We start from the raw sequence: 10002 nt of genomic DNA, 5'->3' as shown, positions 1-10002 counted from the left end.
GGTGACTGATTTTTCATCTTGCTTACACGACTGTAAATCAGAAGCGAATTTAGCAAAGGCAAGAAGGTGATGTGGGTGTAGCAGGCTGGAATGCCTGAGAACCATCTTTATTGTTGTTATTATTAAGCTATAACGGCATGTGGGACTATAAATCAGCCCACCCTGCCGGTAACGAGCGTAGGAAGCGCTACACCTTCCAAACCAGCCTGAGACTGGTCAGATTTTGTGGCAACCCACAGGAGTGAGTGCCTAAGCTCCTCCTCCATTAGGAAGAGCTGTGGCTCTTCCCTTCCCATCAATGGTGTGGCTGGGCTGCTAAAACCCCTCTGCTTTCTTCCCTGATGTCCAGATCTCTGTCCCTGCCTGTCTTTTGCAGTGCTTCTCTGCACAAGCAGTCTATTCTGCAGACTCTTGGGCTTGCTAAATACAGCAGCTTTTCACAGGGGGAGCAAATAGGGAGCAGAAGACTTTCCTGCAGAAATAAAGCATAACAAAATGTAGTCCCCCTGCATTTATGCTGGATGTGCCTGGTTACCTTTACTCCCTGCCCATGGGTTTGGGAGGATGGGAATCTTACTGCAGAGATGTGCACTTCTGCTTGGTGCTGTGAAAGACACTTCTGGCCTTACATTCCTCTCCCCCTCCATCCATCCATCCATCCATCCATCCATCCATCCATCCATCCATCCATCCATCCATCCATCCATCCATCCAAGAGCAATTTCTTCCCTTTTGTTTTCTTGTGGGGAATCTCCCCATCCTTGCTGAGCACGGTGCTCCTTGCTCATGCCAACAGCATTAGGGATCTCACCTGGGCTGCCCCAGTGTCAAAATCATGAGGCTGAAGTGGCTGATAAAAGTCCTGGCACTGGTAATCAAGCCAGTAGTGGGCTTATAGATGTCTTTGCATGGGACAACGACCAGCAGGTGAGACAAGATGCCAGGCACAGAGGGGTGCCTTGTCCTCAGCTTTGTGGGGCCACTGCCACCCTGGGCCACAAAACCATCTTTGACTTCTTACAGGATGCTTTTGGGAGGGCCTCGGAAGCATGGATCAGACCTGACATGTCTGGGTGTGAGAAGGAGGCCATCTTGCAGCCTCCACGTGTGTTGTAAGCAGATTGGCGTGGCTCCGTGGCCAGTGGAGAGGCCACTCTCCACCTGCCTTCGCATCCTCCACTTCAAATGCCAGGGCACTGTTTTCCAACTGCAATACTCTGTCTGGTCGTGGGGGAAGGGAGAACAGGTCCTTATCTTTGGTATCATACAAAAAAGCTACAGAAAACATCTTGAAGGGTGTCTAGCCCTCCCCCTCTCAGTCTACACGAGTAAACATCCTTGCTTAGGTGTGCCTTTTACCATATTAATAGCTACTTCCCTTTCCGTAATCACTGGGTTATTGCTAAATAAATTGCGGCAGCGCTAATAGCCAGTGACCCACAAATTCAATGCAACACCGAAAGTCACGGAGTTATCTCACACAAAGAACTTACTTTTGACGAATTGGTACCATTCCCTGGAACATTTTTACAGTAATTTTAAGAGTCATAACATCTTACCACATGCTGCTTCAACTTTTTGACATGCAGCTAAAAATAGCCAGTGCTGCAAAGCCTGGGAGAACAGCTTCAAGTTCAGATCTGAGCTGAAAATCCCCAGCGTTTCAGGACGTTCGCATGAGTGTTTTGATTTCAACACAGCATAAAGACAAGGTTAAACCGAGAAGTTTGGATATGAGTCCAGAGCAGGAAGGGAACAGGTACAAAAAACCTGGGTGCCTGCCTTCATCCTCTTTCTATTTAAAGAACTGCAGTATCAAAAGCCTGGCAACTGATTTGAACGCAGAGGCCAACTCAAAATGATAAGCGATTATAGGCAGAAGCGGCTCAGGCTGCGGTGGCTGTGCTGTTTGCTGCCCGCCACCACGTCACTACGCAGGTGTAGTTCCCCGTCTCGGGTCTTGCTCACCCACTGTGCCACGTATAATACGGCTCGCTTGTCTCACCGGGGTGACAGGAGGGCATGCAAGTCGCTTCGGTTTTGCCGAGCGCTTCGAGGCCGTTGGATGAAAGGTGCCGTTATTACTGTTATTGATTGCGGTGATTTGCTGGCTCTCTCCGAATTCACCACCCTACTGGGAAGGCAGGCACCTGGGGAGGTTTGGAGCTCGGGAGGAAAACAAGCGCTGAGCAGATGCCTACCAGGAGGCCTGGTGGTGTGAACTCTGCGTCCTGTGGCCCCACAAAAGGGGAAGCTGGGCCTTACAGCCCTCTGGCACGGCCTTCCCTGCACTGCCCTGACTGCTGGGGTGAGGGAGGGCGTTCTGTATGTCTGCTTCCTGAGAAAACGTGAAAGCTCGGACCATTTTCGTTCGCATTTCCACCGCTCCCCTCCGACACGTCTGCTCTTCTTTTGATTTGGCCCAGCTCATCTCACGCAGCGGGTTGTTCCAGCCCTCCAGGACACAGGGTGACTGTATTCGAAGCAGTGAGGAGGTGGCTCTGCCTTGTTTACGTTTCGGAGCATGAAGGCTGGCTTGCAATCCTGTGGGCTGTCGCGGTTATCAGGCATGGCACGGCTCTGCTGGCAGCTCCCCCACCTCGAGCCGTAGCGAGCGATGCGCTGCGTTAGGTAATCTGCAGTGTGGGAAGGGTGAACACCCTGCCATTTACTGGTTATTTATACACCCAGATTGGCTTTCTCTGCCTGCCTATTTCCTTTTTTTCTTAAAGGAGCTCGTGAAAATTCAAAAGGTCTTTTCTGAAACTGTTCCCTCTCCCCTCGCCTGGATGCGGCCAAGGGCATTTTCTTCTGTAGCCCCCACCGTTGCCACCAAAACCTCCAAGACACATTGCCATGCTGAAGCCGCAGCACCCTCACCACCGGGACGCGACGTGAACAGGAGGACCGTGGCCACGGAGGTGCCCGGCAGTCCAGCCAGGGGAGAGGAGCATGGCGTTTAGGCTTTTCGCAAGGGTTTAAGAGTTAAGGCTGGAAAATCAAGGCTTTAAGGCATGTTTTGAGACTGCACGCGCTGTGGCACCCAGGTGGATTGGTGCGATGTTATTCGTTGGGCTTGGATCGGACCAGCACGCCTGCTGCTCCGCCTTCCTCGCCATCCGCGGTTAGATCCGGCCTGTGCAGGCGCTGCGGGTCCCAGCTGTTAAATCCAGGGCAAACTCGCACAGGATGGTTTGGGGTAATTCGATCCCAGCTTGTGTTGTGTTTGCTGGGCTGTGGACAGAAAAGACAACCATTACATACATCTTCTTCTACCCATCTGTCCACCCTTCCTTTTGGAACAGGGGTTTCTGTATCATTTCCCTTAGGGAATAGTATCACGCAAACACCACAGGAGAAATATCGTCAGAGTGAAGTTTAACACCGCCCCGGCCCCGCTGTTAGACGTGGGTTCGGTAACCAGGCTGCTCTTTTCTGCCACAGAAGGCTCCTAGGCAAAGCCCAACAAAATGTAGAGAAAAATACTCTGCACTTGCACAAAGACTTCTGTGCCAGGAGCTCTCAGCAACATACCCACAACAAGGAAGCGGGCCTCGCAACGCTCCTTTGGGTCGGATTAGCACAATCGCACGCTTTTTGGATGGCTGTGTTAGAGCCAGCTAAGGTCAAAATCATTAATTCCAGTACGTTCTGCTGCGCGATAACTGGATCAATATAAATCGGGGCACCTAATCTGTGGGGCGCGGGGCCCTGCAACGTCAGCATGAAGCTGCGGATGCTCAGGCGTTCCCTTAAGCTATTTCCCAGATGCTGAAAAACACCGGGATTCTGCAGGGACTCACGCGGCAGAAAGAGATTAACAGGCTGAGTCGAGAAGCTGGAGAACCTGATAAATTCCCAATTTCTATTTGCTTTCCCCTGAGGACTTATTCAGCATGAAAAATGCCCTCCTGTGAGACTTTTCCGCCGACCGTGGCCCCGCTGGAGGAGGACCTCGGTGCTGCCAGCGGCTCCTGTGGGCCCGTGTCATGAGAGGGCATCACTGAGACCTGCAGAGCCCAACCTCGCCATGGGTTAGACCACAACTATTATGGGACAATAACCAGGGGAATTTCATGGATTTCACTGTTAACGCTGTATTGAGCCTACAGGCACCACCCTGCACGTACCTGCCTGCAAAGAGCAGCAGCAATCAAGATGGTACAGGCATCGGGGTTGGGACGGCAGCCGTACGGGCAGCGGAGATTGGGGCTGCACCTCCCGATTCTCCTCGTCACCGCGTGGCCGGTGCCCTTCTGCAGGGCCTGCAGCCTCGGAGTAATTAAAATCTAAAAAAATAAAAAAAATAGAGGAACAAAATAAATGCATAAATAAACACGGAACCTCGCAATGCAAATTAAGGCCATATTGCAGGAGAAATTCAATCCCAAGAATGCAAACAGCCAAATAAACAAACAAGCAAGCAACAAAAGAAAACCAATTATTTTTTGAGGGAGTCACAAATGAGTAAACAAAACACTGAATGCCTCCGGCCTCCAGCACCCGTGCGCTGGCACTGTCACAGCTCCCTGGGAGCAAGGCCTGGCCTTCCTTTCGGAGTCCCTCCTGCCTCACCGCAATGCCCCTCTACCCCATGGCTTGGTTATCTCAGATTAAAACGATTTAAATGTGACACACGGCTGCGTCTGATGGGCCCGGCACCATATTTTTTCTTCAGTTAAAGCCATATATTAGACAAACTCCCAGAAGGACAAGGATTTCTTTTTCCTTTTTCCTTGTGGCATCCACTTCAGAAGAAATTAATTTCTGCCCCCCTTCTTGATTGGCCGTGTAGTCTTACAAGATTTCCCCTCCTTGTTTGAAAACCAGGGTAGACAGTTGGTCTATTGTGAGAAACCACAGGGAGTTTTTTAAGCTGTCGCATCGCAGTTACCAGCTTTAGCTTCACCAGGATGAAAATAGACAATAGCGAAAGGAAGGGGGTTCTGGAGGTCTCCAGCTCGCAGTTTCCAATTAGGAAGCGACTTCGGTTCATTCCACCACTGCAGCCAATCTTCGTTAGTAGCACAAATTGCTCTAATCCTCGCTCAGGCTCCGATTCAAGGAAACTTCCCTGTTCGGCAAAGCGCTTCAGCACGTGCCCCGTCCTGCTGAAGTCCACGAGGTCGATGCCAACGCTCCGCGCGGATCGCAAGCTTCTCGGAACCGGAGACTCCCAGCCTGCAGGACGGAGAGGGTGGAAGGAGTCCCGTTCCCTCCGTGCGGCCCCAGTGCTCCCTCGCACCACCTCCGTGTCCGCAAGACCCGACTCGAGCGCTCGTCTCCTTGTACTTTAGTCCAAGCTTAGCTTAAGCACAGGCCGTCCTGCTGCTTTCGGCGCCGCCTTGCCCGAAAGGGCAGCACGGCCTGCCTCTGACTGCGCGTTGTAATGAACTGCCAGGGATAAATCTACTATTCACCCCACTCCTTGCCTAATTTTATTGATTTTAGCCAGGGATTATTCAAGTTTTCTGGCGGAGTACTACCCCACATCAGTCCGGGCGGCAGGATCGGTCCCTCATTGATTGGCCTTCCTCGTTTATTGCTTTTGTTTCCCTTTTCACAGATTAATTACAAACATCTCGCTCTGCGAACTCCCACTGTACGGTGGTTGTGTGATCTCAGCGCCATGAATTATAGATGCCTGACACATCACACCAAGCTATTATGATTTTTTTTTCCACAAGCAAGCTATGAATTATGAAGATCTATTAAATTTATAATATTCGCTATCTTTGGTAAAGGAACGGGAAGGCACAGCCTGATGATGCCTTTATATCGCCCTCCTCTACCCCTCCGGCCTCGGGCAGAGCGGACAAGTCGCAATACGAACGCTGTGTGTTTAGGAATAATGTCGTGGAGATGTGGGCCCCGCAGCCCTCCCCGTCAGTCGGGGGAGCGTCTCTCAGGGGTTTGTTCGGATTCCTGGGGGATGCCGCGGGCCCAGGAGCCCTGCGCGAGGGGCTGGGGGTGACATGGCGCCCCGAAACGGCACCATCACCCGGTCCCGCAGCCCCCCGCTCCTTCCCTTGGCCGCTTTGAGGGAAGGCCGGGGGCAGGGACGGGTGTTAAATGGCGACGCGGAGGCAGGCTTTGACAGAGGGGTGTGAGCGCCGGAGGCCGCACGACAGGAGGCGATGGATGCCCAGGGACGAGCAGCGGCCGCAGCCGGCCCCCCTCTGCCATGTCCCCCAGGGTCTCCCCAGGGCACCATCCCTGCAGCCATTTCCCCTCAATGCCCCCTCCTCAATGGTCCTCCCCTCAGCGGCCTTCTCACAACTGCTTCCTCTCAAGGGCTCTCCCCTCAGCCGTGTCCCCCCAACACTCTCCTCAGCTATGCCACCCGCAATGCTCCCCTCAGCCATGTCCCCCCAAGTGCTCCCCTCAGCCATGTCCCCCCAACACTCTCCTCAGCTATGCCACCCGCAATGCTCCCCTCAGCCATGTCCCCCCAAGTGCTCCCCTCAGCCGTGTCCCCCCAACACTCTCCTCAGCTATGCCACCCGCAATGCTCCCCTCAGCCATGTCCCCCCAAGTGCTCCCCTCAGCCATGTCCCCCCAACACTCTCCTCAGCTATGCCACCCGCAATGCTCCCCTCAGCCATGTCCCCCCAAGTGCTCCCCTCAGCCGTGTCCCCCCAACACTCTCCTCAGCTATGCCACCCGCAATGCCCCCCTCAGCCATGTCCCCCCAAGTGCTCCCCTCAGCCGTGTCCAACACTCTCCTCAGCTATGTCACCCCCAATGCTCCCCACGGCCATGCCCCCCTCAATGGTCTCCCCACGGCCATGACCCCCAATGCTCCCCTCGGCCATGCCCCCCTCAATGCTCCCCTCGGCCATGCCCCCCTCAATGGTCTCCCCATGGCCATGACCCCCAATGCTCCCCTCGGCCATGTCCCCTCAATGCTCCCCACGGCCATGACCCCCAATGCTCCCCTGGTCCATGTCCCCTCAGTGCTCCCCACAGCCATGCCCCCTCAATGCTCCCCACGGCCATGCCCCCCTCAATGCTCCCCACGGCCATGTCCCCTCAGTGCTCCCCTCGGCCATGCCCCCCTCAATGGTCTCCCCACGGCCATGCCCCCCTCAATGCTCCCCACGGCCATGTCCCCTCAATGCTCCCCACGGCCATGACCCCCAATGCTCCCCTCGGCCATGTCCCCTCAGTGCTCCCCTCGGCCATGCCCCCCTCAATGGTCTCCCCACGGCCATGCCCCCTTCAATGCTCCCCACGGCCATGTCCCCTCAATGCTCCCCACGGCCATGCCCCCCTCAATGGTCTCCCCACGGCCATGACCCCCAATGCTCCCCTCGGCCATGTCCCCTCAGTGCTCCCCTCGGCCATGCCCCCCTCAATGCTCCCCACGGCCATGCCCCCCTCAATGCTCCCCACGGCCATGCCCCCCTCAATGGTCTCCCCTGGGCCATGACCCCCAATGCTCCCCACGGCCATGTCACACCAATGCTGCCCCCCACTCCCCTCCCCGTCTCTCCCCTTCGCGCACCCCCGTTCGCGTGGGGGAGGGGCGCCGCCCCGCCGTGCCCCGCCCCGCCCCGCCTCGCGGCTCCAGCCCTCCCGCGCACGGCCCGCCCCGCCCCGCCGGAGCCCCGCGCCCTGCCCGCGCGCCGCTGGTGATGTCAGCGTGTTATTGACTCTCCCCGTCTGAATGACGGAGCAGCGAGGAGGGGGCGGGGAGGCCGCGCGCGCGGCGCCCGGCCAGGCGGAAATGGGCGCGCGGGCCGGCGCGGGGGAGGGGCGCGAGGGAGGGGGAAGGGCCGGCGCTGGCGGGAGGCGCCGCGAAATGGCGGCGGGGCCGCCCCAGCGCTGCCGGCGCGGCCCGGCGGGGGTGGCGTCCGCCTTCCCGCCCTCGGGGCGCGGCAGCGGCCCGCCGAGCCGTGAGGGGCCGCGTCCCACACGGGCCGCGCGGCCCGGCCCCGCTCGGCGGTCGCCGCTTTGCGAAGGCAGCGGGGCTTTTGGCTGCCGTCACGCAGCCCTCGGCGGGCTCTGAACGCCCGCACGTCGCCCCAGACCTCCGGGCTGGGTCTCGGTCGTGCTGGGTTTGTTTCTGGGTTGCGTCTCCACAGCACGGCCGCTTCCACGCTCCGGCCCCGCTCCCGCTCCCGCCCAGGCTGCCGGTGCCTCCCCGGCGGCCCGGTTGCTGCAATATCCTTTCTCTCTCGCCCTGACACGTCCGAGCTTGCTCCGCTCCATCCCAGAACGTGGCTGCAAAGATCGCCGTCCCCGGCCTGTCCCGTTGGCCGCCTCACCCTTGGCGCGCCGCCACCAGTTCACCTGCTTTATCCCCGCACACCTACGTGTCGTCTTCTCCCGTTCCCGGCCGATGGCGCGGTGCCCGCGCTGTCCCTCATTCGGGATCAAACAGAATCTATCACCCGCTTCTTCAGCGTTCAAACAAGCCATTTTAAGCTTTCTCATGTGTTTCCGACTCGGCTTTGCCGCGAGGACTACAATTTCTTGCAGCGGGGAGGCCGCCGGGTGCCGCGTGCCCTACCCCGCTGCCTTGCCCCATCGCGCTTTCCCGCCTGCCTCTTCCCACGCGTTGCCTCTAGACTCATCGTTGGGTTGGAAGCTCCTTGGGTAGTGTTTCTCCTCGGCAGGGAGGCATGGAAAGGGTGTGCTGGGTGCGGGGCACGTTTCCCTGCTCAACTTGGATCAAAGCAAAGGCTTAAGCAAGAATTAGTCTCTGCCTGTAGCGCTTGGTCGCTACCATGGGTGTTTTTTCCTGCCCAGCAAGCCACGGTTGGTGGCAGGAGCTTTTGTCAGGCACGGGTGGATCTCGGTGTCTGGAGCAGAGGCTTTTCCCCAACCCAGACCCATGGGGTATAAAGTTCTCGGTCTGTTCGAACCACTCGGAGCTTCCCCGCGGGCTCCGCGTGAGGCAGGGCTGGGCGCAGGGTGGGAATCGCCTGCGCTGGGAGCAATTTGCCCTGTTGGCGGGGTGTGACAGGCGGCAGCGCGGGTCGACGAGGGACGCGGCGAGCAGATGATGGCACTTAATTTTTAGGCTAGCTCGATGCTATCATTGTGAACAGCAGGCACCCGTTCTGAGCGTTCGGCCAATATTTATGGGATCAAATATCTGCTAATAGCAGGGAGGTTTAAACTGTGGGATACGGAAACACTCCAGAAGCAAATGCCCCAGTATTCACTTCAGTGCCCATGCAGAGTGATTAAAGCCCAGACTGCCATTTGCCACCTGAAAGCTGGCTCTCGCGGGGTAACGCACAGGGAGAAATATCTGCAGCATTAGCCAAATCCTCTTGTCTGTGTGCGATGGGAAGGTAGGGGCTTTACCGGAGCATCCCATGTGCGATGCCTCTGGCTGCTGCCGGAGCCAACGAGGTGCACACAGCAAATGCCTTCTGGATACAGTCGTTCACAGGCACAGCAGAAGGAAAGGAAGACTTTTATAAACAATTATCTATGCAAGCTGCAAGAGTAGCATTTGCACTAGCTCTCCAGGGCCCTGATAATACTCCCTGAGACATGCCAAGATGGATAGGATTTATAAACAGTGGATGGGTATTTCCTACGTTGCAGCTCTCTCGGCAGCATTATTCCATGAAGCTCGCTCTAGAAGACATATATGTTCATGAAAACATTTTATAGCCCTGTTGTGCTGGGATTAATATCTGACAAGAAAGTCCAGACCACGTGTACTTTGTTCTTCCTGGCACATTTCTGAGTCCACAAACAGCAAAGGGCCCACAGGAGCATATGACTATTAAGTTGGCTGGGCATGAGCCAGCAGTGCCCGGGTGGCCAAGGAGGCCACCAGCCCCCGGGCTTGTGTCAGCACTGGTGTGGCCAGCAGGAGCCGGGCAGGGATGGTGCCCCTGTGCTCGGCCCTGGGGAGGCCCCACCTCGAGTGCTGGGCTCAGGTTTGGGCCCCTCGGGACAAGAAGGGCCTGGAGGGGCTGGAGCGTGTCCAGAGAAGGGCAGCGGGGCTGGGGCAGGGTCTGGAGCACAAGTGTGCTG

The sequence above is a fragment of the Phalacrocorax carbo genome, chromosome 7 (assembly GCF_963921805.1).
Source record: "Phalacrocorax carbo chromosome 7, bPhaCar2.1, whole genome shotgun sequence".
Classification (NCBI taxonomy): domain Eukaryota; kingdom Metazoa; phylum Chordata; class Aves; order Suliformes; family Phalacrocoracidae; genus Phalacrocorax; species Phalacrocorax carbo.
The sequence above is the reverse complement of the archived record's forward strand: the minus strand, read 5'-3'. Positions refer to the sequence as shown.